This window comes from Pezoporus occidentalis, unplaced genomic scaffold, assembly GCF_034315485.1.
Source record: "Pezoporus occidentalis ecotype Australia unplaced genomic scaffold, CSIRO_AGI_Poc_V1 ctg85, whole genome shotgun sequence".
NCBI classification, from domain to species: domain Eukaryota; kingdom Metazoa; phylum Chordata; class Aves; order Psittaciformes; family Psittacidae; genus Pezoporus; species Pezoporus occidentalis.
The window spans coordinates 891,530-906,360 of NW_026916212.1; the positions used below are offsets into that span (position 1 = coordinate 891,530).

The 14,831-nt window shown below is 39.0% G+C and overlaps 1 long non-coding RNA gene across 1 annotated transcript; it reads left to right on the top strand.

Annotated features, from left to right (window-relative positions):
* The first annotated feature begins 3,919 nt into the window (after positions 1-3,919).
* On the top strand, positions 3,920-14,399 carry LOC134156346 (uncharacterized). Its single transcript, XR_009961889.1, has 4 exons — positions 3,920-3,993; positions 6,687-6,769; positions 8,183-8,319; positions 12,494-14,399. It is a non-coding gene; the product is annotated as an uncharacterized LOC134156346 (long non-coding RNA).
* Positions 14,400-14,831: the final 432 nt, after the last annotated feature.

The window sequence follows — 14,831 nt, forward strand, 5'->3', positions numbered from 1 at the left end:
ATTTTTGTTACTATGCCATGTAACTACAGTTTATTGCATTTCAATATGCATTGGAAAGTATTTGCATGTATTAAGTAAAATAAGACAAAAATAAATCTTTTTGTGGTTTGGCAATTTCCACATATGAAGAACTGCCCTCTTTCTAAGAAGACATTTACAATTGGAGTACAGAAGCCTCATATTATAGCTTTGTTATAAATTACTGCTAACTGAAATGCTAAATCATGGAGATCTTAAACAAAAGACCTAGTACTGTTTAAACGTGTAGTCCCAAAGACTGTGGAGAAGAGAGCATAATAGTGATTTGCATATACATGTTGCAAAACCAAACTAAGTTTAATAGCATATCACACAACAAAGTAGTTGGTATTTTAGCAATGTGAGAGTTTTGGATTTGGAACATTGATAGATTTTTCAGGATCAAAAGGGCATTTCATAAAAAGTTTAATTTTATGGTAGGTTACATTTTCGGCCTGTCAACTTTGACACAGTCCCCTTACAGCAACAATTCCTGTTGTGTGTTGACACTAAAAAATTCTTATATAGAAATTAATCTGTTCTGTATTCTGTAGCACATGCTAAAATATCATTTTCTGTCCTGTGTCACTTTATTTCATTTACTAGAAAGCACGTATCCATTTTCCACTAATACAAGTCTTGCTATTTTTTGAAATGAGCTTCATGTACATTTGATAATAAGCTTGCTGTGCTATCATGTTCTAATAGCATATGCTCAGGGGAGTGTACACACCCAAATTACAGTATTATTAAATACCTTTCAAAGACTCAGTTCATGCCAGTATAAAGTTGTGTATTTTTAATGCTTATAACAACAAATTCCTGTTTGCAAAACTACATCTGAATTATTTTATTATAGCATTCCCATGTATGGTGTCTTTGAAAGACCTAGAGATTCAAGATGTGAATGGGGTTGTACCATTTAAAATCAACACTGATTAAACTGCAGTATCTGGGAAATTGCCTTTTTTTTTTATTTAACAGTGGAATGAACAACTCCATCTCATTATTGCCTCAATATTTACCGTGCTACACAGAAGAAATGAGCACTCAGTGTCAATAATGTGAATTATAAGAGCCTTAGTCCATCTTTTTAAAATTGCCTTTTTTGCCAATGAGATGGTAGTAATCCTCTCTGGCTTACACATGTGTGTCAGTTACAGTTCAAAGCCTTCCTTCAAATATCTAAAACTAAGGTTAATTATAGTAATAATTAAAAAATAAAAAAATGCTAATTACCTTTTTAAAAATATTTTTGTGCATAATTTGCAGGAGTGTGACTGATGCAGAAAAGCTCACTGTTTACATTTAAAATATAGAGTATGACCTTTTGGTTACAGTAAATACAGTACTGCAAGTCTGGTAAAGTCATCACATATACTAAAGGTATTGAGACCATTTACTTCACATTCCTCCCTATTAGCTTCCACAATTAGCATGATCCACAGCTGAAAAAATAATTCTAGTTGTCAGTGATAAATGGGGTGAAATCGTCAATCACTGAAGTCGACAGTATTATTTTAAAAAGATATTGCAAACAAATGTTTACCCAAAGATAGCACGTTGCTGGGATTTTGTTCCTTGGGGTTCTCTCATTCACATGGCAAGCTGACTTTAGTGCTCACTTGCAGACTAAAGAGTGCTTTTTTCGTCCCTCTATTTTTCCTGCAGTATGAAGAGGACCAAACACTCAAGCACCAGAACCAGCAACATTCCTGGTAACCCCCTGAGACCCGAGACAGAAATTCAGCTTTTTGTTTGTTTTCTCTTGATATGATGTGCAGACCTGAGGTTTCAGTTCAGGCCTGTCTCTATTGAGAGGTGCCAGTAATACAGGAGTTTACTATTATGGGCTGTATAACTATCTTGCCTATTCTTAGCACTTGCTTTTGATCTCCGAATAATTTTAATATCAAGGTCAAACAATATGTTGTATTTTCATATGTAGATGTCTTGGTGACCAAGACAGTAAAGAAAATGCATGCAGGGTTGTATGAGGAGAAATCTCCCACAACACTGCTTTGGGATGGTTAAGTCTTCTGGTTGCTTGTGAGAGATTCAGCAGGCAATTTTGTCTTCAGGTTTGGGTCAACTCATATGGAAGAATAACTGTTTCTTCTTTTAAGCTTGTCATTTCTTAGTACCTGGATACTGGTGATTAGCATGTTCTCAAGCACTTCATTTGTGAAAACCACTTTACATCTAACCCGATTAAGTCCTGAAGGAGGTGGTCACTACTAATGTATGTTTCCAGTTTCTGAATTGATCTTTGTAATTCCTGCCTGCATGTAAGGTTTTGAAAGGGTTTATCTTTTGGTAAAGCAGGGGCTATTACAGGAGGACTGTAAAACTCTGAGGTTTTATGATTAAAATTACACATTACAGTGCAAATATTAACTAGAAAATGTAACTGTTAGCCAATGGGTTTGAGTATAGCTGAAAGCCAAGATCAAGCATATCCTGGTCCAGCTGACTGATGCTGAAAATATATTCTCATATTCTAATCTTGGAATTAAACCAGAAAAAGTTGCCAAGCATAGACATTGTCCAGTTCAGCAAGAGGGGCACAGAAGGTTAGCTTAGTGTAATTGGAGATACAAGCCACCATTCCAAATGGCACCAAAACCTCTGTCTCTCCGATGAGAAGCAGGGATAGCCATCTGCCTGAACCTATGACCTGTAGGGTATAAGATATGTAGTATGTCCAGCAGAGAGCTGAGAGGAGGTGCCAGTCTGAGAGGCACTGATAGCAACTCTGCCTCATCAGGTCATGCCAACCCACATCTTCCTCTGGAGAGGGGCTCAAATGCCCAGCAGCTGCTCAGCTCAACGGCAACATGCCCCAGCCGTGGGAGCCCCACCTAGCTTGTCGCTAACTGCATGGAGCTCAGGAGCCACAAGCCAGCCATGCCTGGCTTACTGAGATAAGCACTTTTCAAGATGATGAAAGAAATACTGAAATGGGAAAATCGGTAATGGTGGCGTGCCTCCACACCTGTCATGCTGTGTTACAATTTCAGTCTTTGATTGTTGGTCCCATAAAGGTGTCTTTTTTTCATGTTATTAAAGCAATTACAGTTATTATACTAAATTTGTCCTTTCTGAAGGGAGCAAGAACAAATGAGGGAGGATTTGCATACAAATTGAGCCTGGATGTGGGGGGAAATCACAGCAGGCCTGCTCAGCAGACAGATGAGGCAGTAAGGAAACATTATAAAGGAGCATGGGCCGGACCCACCCTCCTTTGCGGCCCTTTGGTGGTGACCCTTTGAGGAATGTCTCCCAACTGTCTGGCAGATTCATTTGAATGAGGGACGGTTTGGCGCACTGTCCCCCCGGGCAGATCAAAGCCCCCTCCTCGGTGGCCAGAGGAGACATGTGGAAGGCCTCCCCTCCCCTGGGCAAGGCCTTTTTCCCCCTCCCCCGGCGCCACTCAGGCCTCCTTCTTGCTGCTGTGAGGGAAGAGCCCGGTGTAAGAGCCGCTGTCCCACCCTGCACTCCTGGCACTCTGGGTTGCCTCAGCCGCAGGAGCATGGCAGTGCTGCCCTTGGAGCAAGCGAGTGGGGCTGTAGGTGGCTACTGCGGGGCCGTGCTATGTGTCACATCCCAGAAGGGTGTTGGGTCTCTGGTGCAGGTGGTTGGCACTGTGCAGAAGAGCAAGGTGAGACAGACAGTAGGTTCCAAAGCTGGTTTAAGTGGTACAGAGCTGGCTTGTGGGCATGGGAAGCCACGTGCAGTGTTCTGTTTTGCTGCCATGGTTGTGTTACTTTACAGAAGATTACATTTATGTTTCTAGGGGCAGGCAATGTTCCTCCGTCACAAAAATACTGTCAGAAACTTAGGACGGATGATGATTTTTTTCCTAGTTTTATGCCTAAAGTCACTGTAAACAGTGTGCCTCCAGTGACGTGAAGGAAACACGAGTGCCCTTTCCTTTGTTAGGTTTGGACTGGTTTCTGCCCAGCAAGCCTCGCAGTGGTAATTGGTGTGTAAATTAATTTTCTTATATCACTAGGAGCTGAATAGTGTATCTGCAAAACACATCACTTGCAAGTGAACCTTTGGATCATTAGGTTGTACTCACTGACACAGCCCTGAAACGTGCTATTTAAATAAGGAAGGATGCTGTTGTATTTAATATAAAATAATGTCATTTGATGCTAAATGAAGTGCTTTGAATTCCCATAGATGAAGAAAAGCTGCAATATTTTCCTCTTTTTTATGGGGGAAAAAAAAAGCTGCTTTTACAGTTGTTTTTTGTAAGTGGAAGAATGTTCTGAATGGGTCTACCTTAGTGGATCAGCATTTTCAGCTGTATTATAGGGCAAGGACCAAGTTTCTCTCCTGACTTAACATTTACAACATTTACAACTCTATCATATCAAAGCTGATAAAGGTATGTTGCATTGTTCATTAAACTGGCAAATCCTGTCTGTTTGAAGCTATGTATTACTTTAAAAAGAAACTTTAACAATAAAAAGTATAACAGACATCCTAAATTAGAACATGAACATGATGTCAGATCATCTCCTTAACTATTTTGAAGAGTTCTCTGTGTTTCAATGTCAGACGTGTTTCAACTTTAAAAGAGAAACTGGTTAGAGTATAAGTCACCGGAGTCATGGATGTTGCTGAGTATTTATTTACTGCTTAACTATGACAACTGTTCTGCCTTTCAGAGTGGTTCAAGATTGATGCAGAAATATTTGTTTATTTCCATAGTTAAAGTTAAATCAGGTATATAGAAGTTAATGTCTGGGTATTCAAATACAGGATTACTATCTTTTTACCTGGGTATCTTCTTCCATGGCCGCAGAAGAAATAATTTCCTTTTTGCAGTATGCTATTTAAATTTGAGAAAACAATTGAAAGGATAATGAGGCAGGAAAGCTAGCTCTCCTCTTCCAAGCAATGAAGAGAAACCACTTGGCAGGTAAAACATCCTGCTCTAGAAATCCTGGTGGACTCATTGGTTTGCAAAGATCTATTCAGTTCTCACAGCTATTAAACTGGTCTTAGTCACAATGCAAGTAATCAAATTTCTCAACAAATAATCAATTCTTTATTTCTGACAACTCCATTGGTTAGTACCCTAATAATAAAGAGAATAGCCTAGGCTTCTGAAATTCACTGATGATTATGAATACATATTTACTTAGTATTTGGTTTTCAAAGAATACAGAAATATTTTTCTCTTTTTTTTTTAATCAATATTTTAGAATGTTTTACTTGCTTTATTCCTTGCTAATTTTGCCCTGACTGGGATTTTTTTCATAGATAGACTAGAATATTATGGTTCATTTGGAAGGAACCCATAACAATCATCTAGTCCAACTGCCTGACTATATCAGGGCTGACCAAAAGTTAAAGCCTGTTATTAAGGGCATTGTCCAAATGCCTCTTAAACAACGACAGGCTCGAAGCACCAGCCACCTTTCTAGGAAGCCTGTTCCAGTGATTGATTTCCCTCTGAGTAAAGAAATGTTTCCTGCTATCCAGTCTGAAATGCTCCTCACACAGCTTTGAACTATTCCCATGTTTTCAGTCACAGGATACCGAGGATCACTCCCATAAATACCAAAGATGCTAATTTTTTTATTGCAACTGTACAAACTTGTTCAGAAAGCATTTTCTGCTGTAATCTGTTCCATCAGAAACCTGTTTTTTTCTTTTTATCTACATCTGTTGCTCAGTACTAGCTTTCATATTACGCCCTCTCAAGCATTCCCCTTGCATAGAAGGTTCTCAAAAGCAAACACTTTCAAATACGTTTCTGTGTTCCTAGTGAAAGAAAACAGATCTCAGGATGTTCAAAAAATATACAATGTGTTTTTATTTAATGCAAAGAGATGCAAGGAAAAAAAAAACATGTTGACCTCCCTCCAGTTAAGTTTTCTCAAGAACATTGCAAAATACATGTAAACTCCCTTGGCCTATTCAACCTTTCCAGATGCATTGTTCTCCTGGGTAGCTAGGCAGATGTAAAATCAAGTGGGAGTGCAGATAAGCATGTTGGACACCACCACTATACTGAGATATGTAGGCCTCCATATGGTAAGGTGAATGCCATCATATTTTCCCCATTTTAGAGTTTCCTATGTGGAAAGTTTAGCCCTATCTGTGGTTATAGAACAAAGGAAAAATATTCTCTATATGCATTTTATAAAGTAGCTCTTTTCATAAGTATTTATGGGACGTTATGTCTGGAATACATAAAAAGTTACAATATTGATTTTTCCTTCAGAATTGCTGGGGATTTTCCTCATCTGAGGAAATTACTTGCTCTTACTGAGCAGTGTCTCTTCTGCATGTCTGTATTCTGTGGTTACTTCAATACCACAGTATATCAGATTCCGTTTCTTAAGCTAAAAAGTATAGGAAATTCAGAGGGAAAAAGATTACCAAAGTAACTTGATTAAAGAGTGCTGTAGGGAAGATAGATATGCATGCTCAAAATGGCAATTGGAGAAAATATTGTCTGAAAAACAATAAAAAATAATACATTGATGTTTTCAGTGTCATCTTCATGCTAAAGCAGTTGATCAACCCGCTTATGGGGACTTACAGCTTTTGTTTTTCAGTTATGGGGACCGTGGTGATGATGGTCTCACAAAACTTTGGGATTACACCTTTTCCCCCCCATCTGTGAATTCTCTTCATGTCTGCAGCATTTCCACATCATGGAATGGATCTCCACAGGAAGAAAAGTCTTCAGTAGATGAAAAACCAAACCTGAAATATTTGGAGCAAGGTGACTTTCCATAGCAGTGACCAAATGCTGGGTGACCTTGGCAGCTCTGCTCAAGCTGACCAGAGGGGATCATGGGTATCACCTTTCCTTGCTTAGGACAAATGTATTTCAGAAACAGAGAATTAGTTTCTTTTTAAAGTACTTGCAAGACAACCCCCTGATCCTTGGTCGTGGTGTTCTCTGGGCTCCCTTCTCTAATTACCTAGAAGTGAATTTCTTCTCTCTGGCTGGCCAGATCATTCTGCTTGCCTCATTTCCCCAGGGCAGGCAGGTTTACTTTGTTTTTTTTTCATCTCAAGGCCATTGTGAGGTTCTCTGAGCAGGTAGGTCTAGTGCCTGCCCAGAATCTTTGACTACTTCAGAACAGTGATCCTCATCTTACCTATTCAACTAAAACCACAAAAGCCCAGTAAACTTTCATTAATTTCCTCCTTCAGCTCTTGATCTTTAAGAGCCTAAAAAAGGCCCTAGCATTCAAAGGATGATACCTCCTTTTCTTACAACCCTAACCCTACTAGCTGTGAGGCCTGGGAATGCCTTGTGCACTGAGCCCCTCAGTGGCTGCAGACAACATTTCTCAATAGAAGGTGGCATCTGTGGTGCAGTTCAGCACAAAGGTGAACCAACATCACAGCTTAGCTCCTTTAACAACGTGGAACAATGCCCATAGCTCTGATCAGACCACTTCCAGACAACATCTCAAAATCATTCTCTGTAGTGTTATCTTAATTGGCTATTTAACTCAATTCCCTCTCCTCCGTTCAAGCAATTGAAATCTTGCTGGGAAATAGGGCAGGGTTTGGAATTTGACATACAACTTAGTGTTGGGAATCTTAAGTAAGTAGTGTTGTCTTTCAAGGCTACCAGTTATGTTTGAAGCCTTCCATTGCCTGTCTGATATGAGGCGAAACCCCTTGGATTGCTGACATTCAGGCCATCATCACATGAACAGTTGTCTATAGGTATATGTAACAGTTTGAAGTATGCATGTTTTTAGACAGTGACTGCTACATGACCTGTTGCTAAACTACCTTGCCATCCACACAGAACAGTTAAAATAGATGAAGCTGTGTCAATATTTTCCCATGTTTATCTAGGTTTTATGGAGTGCCCTTGAATGTCTGCCTGGACAGTACTAGCTGTTAGCTCTCTAGGGAGGATGTTTTATCTGATACATGATATTTAATCTATTTCTATCAATTCTTTCTCTCACATCAATATTTAATCAATAGATTTTCAATTAACAGCACAAAACTATGGCTATAGTTTTGTGTTATTGGAACATCCTGATTTATCATCGTTATTCTCTTACATTCTTTCTCCTTTGTTATCCATATAGCTTTACAAGCCCACAGACTCAAGCTTCACAACATCTTTTACAAAAGTGAGGGCTTTTTCACTTCCATTTTGCAGAAAGGAAGATCAAATATGAAGTGGTTTTGACTGGGAGATCATCTGGACTCGGAAGCAAAGCTGTTGTTCAAAACGTAGGCCCTCACTGTGGTGCTTTCCCTGTGTGACTAAGGCCTTCCAAAGACCAGCAAAGCAAGGTTGTAATCCTTTCACATTAAGCTTCCCAAGGCACTTTCACTTTAGTAACCCAACCAAATTTGTCTGGAAACACGGGGCTTGATTTCATTATTCGTAACCAGAATGAAGTCCTGATGTACCTACAGAGCAGTTATGACTCCTTTCTGCAGCTGTTTCAGAGGAGAAAAGGCAGACCCAGCCTGTCTTGGATTTTAGTTTTGACAGAGAATCCTTTGGGATAAAAGCTGAGTTTTGCACTGCAGTACTATCATTTTATGGAGGTAGTGTGTGCACAATAGTCTAATACCTGATATAGGAATTATATACTTGCATCTTGGTTCATATTAAGAAGATGATTGAACAATGGCTTTCATGAAAGACTAATTTTGAAGCGTCTTTTGCCTAAGCAGTTTATAGATTTTGGCTGTGTCTTTTTGATGTGTTGCATGCAAGAAAGGATCTGTTGAATATAGTTCATTTCTTTCACCTGTAGCTGAACACCCACATATATCTTTTGAACAATGTGAACTCAAACCCAGTCAGCCACAAAGAAAGGATATCTGTTCACAATTTAGAATCTCTTCTATTACATATTTCAAGCAATCGCTATTGGATTAAATTATACTACCAACTATCTCAGATTTATGGACAGTTCATGCTGTTATTTAAATGTATTATTAATTTCTTTCCTATAATTGAAATCAATTCATTTCTAATTTTCAGGCAATATGAAGTTCGGATTTGCTTATAGGCTGAGTTATGGAACTGTGTTCTGTGATTCTGAAAGTTCAAACTGATTCTGTTTAAACCAAATGGGTTCATGTAGCTATTTCAGCCTCAAATATTTTGAACTTTGTTAAGTTTGTTTTAGTGAAAAAATAGTGATAGGGATTAAAATTTTCTTAAAAAAGGAAGTTATTTAAGATTAAGTAACTCATTTTAAAATGAAAACTTTGTATCTCTTCTGAACACGATATATCCATCTGTACAGTTATCCCTGACTCACCAGAGCTGAATAGCAATTGAGTAGTGGTAATACCACACAGTGAATCATCAGTGCCACTTCTTGCAACCCATGCTTGTTTTTTCATTATGTCTGTATCTACCTTCTGGGTTTCATGATGTGAAAGGACTGCATACAGATGTATTCAGCAGATGCTGGATTTACGAACATGTAGTGAGATATGCCTAGTTCCTTTCTGGTTTCCTTCTGGAGTTGTATTCTCCATACTACCTCACACAAGATTAGTTTCCATCCATTTTATTTTCCCTAATCCTTTCCAATACATCCAACACAGGGATGACTAACACCTAGGTGAACCTGCAGGTTCCTTCTCATTTTTTTAGTAGTGGGCTTACAGGGAGAAGTGTATTTCTGCCCTACCGTTCTCCCTACCCTCCCTGCTCTTCATCTTCAGACTCTAGAGTTAGTACCACTGCCATAGCTTCAGTTTCGCTACAGCAGTGTAGAGGAACAGTACTTGAAAGCAATGTTAGCACTGAGTAGTGTATCCCTTTCTCAGAGAAACCCAATCTAAATAATCTACCACATTCCAAAGTTTTAAAAACTTTCATCTTACTTCTCAGTTTCAATATAAAATAAACTAGTTGACTGATTAAGTGTAGCTTTATTGTAAGTCTTCTAACAGGTATCTATCTCCTACAACCTGCACACACCAGGGCAGCAAGCACAACCAAAGAGCCTCATTGAAAGGAGATATGTTTGCTTTAGATTCTAAACTTATGACACAATTTTTGTGCTGTATCATTTCAGTTTTGTGCTGTTATCATTTCAGTGAAGAGATTGTTGTTTCTTTTGTTCATGGAGACAAAAGGAAAGAAAGCCAACACATAACAGGTAATACCTGGTTTGCAGTATTGAAATAGATGAAGCATGTTCCACTATCTTGACTGTATCAGTGCACTCAAGCTGGATAAATGAACTGAAGAGGCCTCTGACCCTAAATAATGATGTTTAAAAAGCCTTCTTCAATAATATTTAATATGAGCCAACTTAATTTTCAAGAGGTTGTATCTACTCTGTCTGTATTCAGTCCCATTTATCCCTCCACATCTCCCTGCCGCCTTTCCTTATTAATTCGTTTAAACAGGGTTTCTTTCTGCTCAATTTGCATTCAAATGGCTGTCAGGGGAATTTATGGAAATAATATAAGTGCTTTTATCATTGTGTATTTAATCACATGTGCTAATTTTCAAAAGATGAACTTGTCTAGCATCTTAGCAAAAAAAAAAAAAAGAAGAGTAAGAGTCAAACACCAGCCTTGTCATGGCTACAAAGCCAGTAATGTCCAGACCAGCGTGTCTGAAAAATTCAAAACAAAACCAGAAGGCCCAATTTATGATTTCTTGGCTCAAATGATATATCTTTGTCTGCTGTTTTAGATGACCCATCCCACCCATGCTGTAGCATATATTTTCTGCTTCTTCCTGATTTGGATGAAAAAACTACCCATGTCTAGGCCATATACAATGCATCTTTCTTCTTTGTTTTTAGCAATGAAACACAAATTCACTGAATTTTGGAAATTTGTGTGCTGTTTCTTTTCCTTAATTGGTGTTACAGCAATAGTGGAGCATATCTCTTTATTAGCAGGAACTCCTCAAAATCCATCATGAAACACTGGTGGTTACCTGTGTGAACTGAGTCTCTGAAAGCCAAATCTGCCCCCCTTTTCTTCTCAAAGTGGGAAACAGCAGATTCCCCAACCCCCCTGTATTTGGTAACATTGTCAGCAAACTCACAGCCAAGACAAATAAATGTGATTTTGACCAATCCTGCTAGCAATGGCTTAATCATCTTTAGCATGTAGTTATTAGGCAACATGAGATACTTTTTGGTCTGGTTCATTTCAGACCCAGGTAACTTTACTGATTCATTTTGGCACTTGATGACAAATACTTCTTCCTCTATTTTCTTGAAAATGGCAGAAATTAGTGCAAAAAGAGACTTCCATAAAATATTTAAGTTGTTAATAAAAATAATTGGTGATAGGAGTGTGGTGGTTTTTTTTTTCAGACAAAATAATATATGTTTTCTGATCTACTTTTACAAAGTTTCTAAAAGGAGAAATTTTGCAGTGTAAACATGAAAATGATACATTTCAAGCCTTTCAGCCTAGTGAGTTTTTATATCATTTGTGTTACTCTGCTCTTCTTATTTAAAAGTTATATAGCTATTATATAACACCAAAAAAAGAGCACAGTTCATTATATGAGTGCTAGTTACTGATTTATTTCTGAAACTCCTAAAAGGGAAGAGGGTCGAAGGGGGAGTCACAAAAGTTTTCGAATCTGCAGATCAAGAAAGGTAGTGCTATGTCCAAATATATTTAGTGAATGATAATGCAAACCACAGACAAATATAGAGAAGAGGACAAAATAAATTCCCTGGCTCAAGCTGGGAATTTATTGAATGCTTAGAGCCAGCGAAATAATAATTTAGAGGGGAGTATTTCCCTGGATTCTGCACTACTAATAAATCATTGCTGGTCATGCAATTTTTAGTGGTCCCAACAATGATTACATCTTGCATAAACTGGTCACACTTAGAAACTAGATATTTTTCTTTGTTCTACTTTCTATATTACTAATGCTCTTGGTGCTCTCAGGTGCTGAGGAATAACATTTTCTATACACAAAGCAAGAGGCATGTGTCTTTATGCACACACACCTCTAAACATGCATACATCACCCCTTGGGTCCAAAGCAAATGCTATCTACAATACAAGTTGGTTTTTTTTTTCAGAATTGCCATCAGGAAATATTGGAAGATTTTGTACAATAGGTAGGAATACTAAAATTTAAATTAAATTCTATTTCTGACCATATTTCCCCTGTAGAGAGGACAGCAAGCAACAAAATAAAACCTGCCAGTCTACCTCAGCTGGTATGAAAATGGTTTGCTTTGTGTTCATAAATGACTTCAGATTCTTTGCAGAAAGGCATTTACCAGAAGGGAAGCTATTGCCTGACAGACTTGCAGTATATAGGGTCTTTACCTTAAGCAATTGCAATTCCTTGTGATGTGAATGTGGGTAGGGATAATGCTGTAGCGAACAGGCGTAATAGCCTCTTACAGGTGGGTGCTGGTAAGGCACCAGCTATATGAGCACAAACCCTGCAAAGTGATGGAGAAAGGAATGTTAACAGCTCACTGATTTTTTTATTTCCAAGGGAAGGAGTATATGTGCATCTTCCAAGCCAGTGGGAGACCCTTCACTAATGCAGTTATGAAGGAAGGTTATGAAAATGTGTAATAATGGTTGGGTCAGAAAACCTTTCTTCCAGAAATATCAGAAAGGGAAAATACCCAGTGCCCATCAGGTCAAGAATAAGTTACAAGAGATTAAGTGGTAGAAAGTTTTTAAAAGATCCTTATGAACATCTGTGAAGGACACCACGTACTTTCTGGAAGGCAGAGTTGTTCCTCTATCCCTGCAGAGCTGGTGGAAGGGCAGCCCAGAGACTGCAGATTAAAATCCTGGCACCAAGAGGGAAGACTGTTGCTCAAGGACAGCCTGCTGAGAGGAGCAGCGAACCAGCAGCCAAGCCCCAGCGGTGATGGAGAAAACTTTATGCAGACTGCAGAAGACTCTGCCAGGTGTGCTGCTACTAGGGAAGCCACTGGGTTGACTGGAACAAAGCCTAGAAGCAAGATTTGATCTTCCTTTGAAAATTCACCAAAATAAAATGTCAAGGCAAATCTATTGCAAAGCTGAGGCTGACTTAGGGGTTGTCACAGTGTTGAAGAACTGCTATTGATTAGCAAAGCCAATCACAAATTAAAGGAATTTTTTTGTCTTCTGAGAAAGCTCCCTAAAGTACTTAGACAACTGGGTCAGTGATCTAGAGCGTCTTCTAGGCTGAAGATATGTAACAATAGAAAAAGCAACAGAGCTGTTGCCAATGGAAAACAGAAGATGGGGAAGGCAGAAGTGCAGAAGAACATCTGTAGTTTCCAAACTGAATTGACTAGGTGCAAATCTCTGAAGAGTTGAGGGGGTAAAAAATAGTTATCTTTTAAGTCAGAAATGAGTGTGTATAGAGCAATTTCAATTACTTTGAGTGAAATGTCCATTCTCCAGGATTCTGCAGTACGGATAAAACTGAACTGAAGGTTTCACCATCCCACAATCACCCCATTACCACCTCTCCCCCAGTTACATAGAGCAGCAGTCAGGTCCTATACTCACATTCAGTTTTGTTACAACTGGCAATCTGATGTGGTTAGTTGAAATAAACTGAAGAGAGTTGCTCTGCTAAAGCTCAAAATCTTTTCTTTATAGAAAACCTCAGTTAGACCAACTAATAAAGCCAAGTGGAAGATATATCCTATTTGGGCATCTCAGTGTTAACTATTTCCCTTGACAACACCCGTTTCAGAAATATTGAACTATTTAGTGTCTCTGAAACATCTGGACTTTCTACTTGTTTCATAAGTCTCTAACAAAAAATATCTGCACATCATCCATCAATCCACGGCCACATTCTTTTCTCACCCTATCATGATTAGATTCCTTGGGAGGTTGTAAGAGTTTTTTTCCTAATGCTTTTCTCCCAGTTTTTCTTGGACATCCTCATATTATTAATGGTCTCGATATGTGCTCACTTCAAGCCATTAGAAATTAAGCTAGTGTTTTAAGAAGTTGTTATACAACCTGGAGAAATGGGGATTTTGGGGGAGCTGTCATCTTTTCTTAGCCACAATTGACCCAGTCTGACAAAACTGAGACAGATCTCATTCACTGTTAGAAGAATATCCCCCGCCTATTGAGATGTAGAAAGCAATAGTACAGTGTTTCGTCCAAGACAATTTTTCTGGTAGGAACATGCAGATCAGAGGCACTATAGCTAAGCCTGTCCTGCTATAAGTGAATGGAAACTCCTAAACATCTCCTCTCTAAACAGGTACATAGCTGCTTTCTACAGACCAAGATGCATGCAGAACAGTCGCTCCATGGAAAAAGAGCTCTCTGTCCTCTGTGTGGACCTTGTCTCTAAGAGCTTTTCCTGTAGTTTAAACAGTATCTACTTGCACTATGTCTATCAAGAAACTAAAAAGTAATTATATATCCTACTGTAGAAGTGACATTCTCCTTCCACCTTTAAATCATTAAATGGATGGGTAAATTTGTCCCCTCCACATGGGCTGGTACTGAGGAATGTTTCACACAGAAGGAGAAGGGCAGCCTGCCATAAGGTAGCTTTAAGCAGAGACTGAGCCCCTCTGGCCAGTACGCCTTCTTCCTCAGCTTACACTGCTGGGCACTTTGCCTACCCCCTCCCTTTGCACCAAGTGTCCTTTTTTCACACTGTTTTTCAGCCAGATGAGTTCTCTGACCCATCCCACTATGCAATTGCATGCATGCAACTGGGGCAAGACAGTTGTAAAACTAGCTGTAAAACTGCTGAATGGAGAGCAGGAGGGAAGGTGGGAGCAAAGGAATCCAGCCTGAGACCATCTGGGGCTGCCACGGTGGTTTCTCATATGCTGAGCAACCTCTCAGAGCTG